We start from the raw sequence: 2,399 nt of genomic DNA on the forward strand, positions 1-2,399 counted from the left end.
TCTTGTGAACCCAGCATTCATTCCTGTCTGTGGCAGGGGGTCAGGCTAGATGATCTGTTCAGGTCCCTCCTGACCCTAGCTACTATGAAACATTGCAGTGCTGGGGCAGATGTAGTGTCTCACAGAAGCATGGGGGCTCCCCAGCGTGCTTGGTAGCAGACCTGGAAGTGGACCGGAAGCACTTCTTGTCCACTAGGGAGTGTGCAGGGGGGCTGTGCCCCCTCAGCTTAGCAACTGGTGCCTCCTGGGTCTGGGGGGCCACCTGGGATCCCCCTGTGGCCGATCACCGAGCCAGGGAGCGGGGCACGGTGGGAGAAGGTAGGAGGGGCCCTGCACTCCCTGGCAGACCTGGAAGTGGACCAGAAGTACTTCTGGTCCACTTCTGAGGTTTGTTGCTGAGCACACTAGACAGCCCCCCACACTCCTGTGGAATGCTCCGTGCACCCCAGCACTGCAGCAATCATGATCTGTGCCTGCTACCTCAGGGTATGCTGAAAAAAACTTTTAAAGCTGTGCCTGTGTCTAAATCACTGATTTGCCGGATCAGCATCAAATCTTCAGATTTGGATTTGGCCAAATCAAATCAGGGATAGCGATCCAAATCAACGGATCGAATCAGTATCTTCAATTCAGGCCTAATCCGAATTGAATAGGGCCTGTTTCACAGAGCCCTAATGCCCATGCTGAGGTTAACTCCCCGTAGTGCTAGATACTGTGCATACACATGTATTATCTCTGCCTAGAAAAATCAGAATCTAACGGACAGCAGAATGGCAGAACAAAAGGTACCTTGATTGGTGAAACATCATGACCCTTAAGAAGGAGATGATGTCATTAATACCTAGAGAAGGAAGAGTTTAGAAAGGTTCAGGTAGATTACAGTGAACCATGAAGCAACATGACCCCCTCAGCACTACCTGACAAGAAATGCTGCTGCCACTGCCAAGCAACTGGTTTTAAACTTTAGGTGGAGCAAGAATCAAAGTCAGGGTGCAAGTGCACCAGTGCAGCCCCCACTGGCTGCACCCCAGCCATCACCCAAGGAATACGTATGTATGCAGATTTGGTCAGGAGGATACTGCATATCAAAGCAAGGCAGGCCCAAAGTGCCACAACTGATTTTGAATGAGGCAGATGTCAAATATGCTTCAAGTGACTGCTGTCAGTGACTAACAGCTGTAGCCTGGAGTACAAAGGCTGCTTGACTCAGAAGCTGCAGTGACTACACTAATTTCTTTAAGTACAAATTATCCAGGCTTTAGGGTTAAAACCCTGGGTTGAGTGGCACAGATACTTTTTAATTGATAAATAGAACTTGTATTGCCAGAGTTACCAACACAATGCCTTTTTAAAAATATTTGAATATCTGTTTTCTTTATATTTTTACAAACCCTAAAAATGTAATTTCTCCTAATAGAACAGAGCTACTTTTGTGTTGGAAACACCATACGGGCCTGGACTTCTCAAAAGTGAAAAGGCAAATCAATCAAAAGTGAAAGGGCAGATCAATCAATCAGATCAAATTCAATCAGTTTTTTTTTGTTTTTTTTTTTACCTATGCTTGATTCTTGAGACATCAAGAAACATTTTACCTATGCTTCAAGAATCAAGTATGCATCAAAAAGAATGCAAGAACCAAGAAACATTTTACCTATGCTTGATTCTTGAAACATCAACAAATGTTATTGCCCATAAAGTAGTCTTAAACAGAATAGCTTCTTTTAATGAAAAGTCATATTCTATTGTATTTGAAGGGTATAAGGGCCCAAATTTGAATGATACCAGGTTTGTTTAAAGGCCAAGAATTGTAAACAAAAATATAATCAGTTAACTTTGCTGTTTCCATCTATTGTCTATTATGTGCTTAGTGCATTAGAGCAGGATCTGAATTTCTGTTCCACAATAGAGGTAGTTAGTTCTTCAGCTGTCTTAGCTGAGAGGTTGTGCGCTAATGATGATACAGCTACCAAAATTCTGGACTGGATTTCAGTTTGACACACATACCCATTCATTTTCTTTTAATTGTAAAGTATCTTAACCCTCAATTAAAGTTCTCCAACTAAACACATGGAACTGGGGAATCTGCTGAAGTACCAAGCATTGGCTTTCAGTGGCCTTTGTCTACAGGTAGAGAGAAGATTTTTTTTTCCATTTCAATTGAGTCAGCCAGCTGTTTCAAAGACAAACTGGATGAGAGTTAAAAAAAACAAACAAACAAACAAACAAATGAGAGCATCTTGTTTTCTTCTTCCAATTCATGTGTGAAAGTCAGATGCAAAAATGAGACTGGTCTATTAGGTCTAAAATTTTGACGACAGCATCACCAGGAACACTTTCATCAACTTCCTTCCTTCAATAAGGTCATTCTAATGCCAACCTTTTCATGATTTTTTTTTTTT

Source organism: Gavialis gangeticus, unplaced genomic scaffold, assembly GCF_001723915.1.
Source record: "Gavialis gangeticus isolate Ggan-Ray unplaced genomic scaffold, GavGan_comp1, whole genome shotgun sequence".
In the NCBI taxonomy this organism is placed as follows: Eukaryota; Metazoa; Chordata; order Crocodylia; family Gavialidae; genus Gavialis; species Gavialis gangeticus.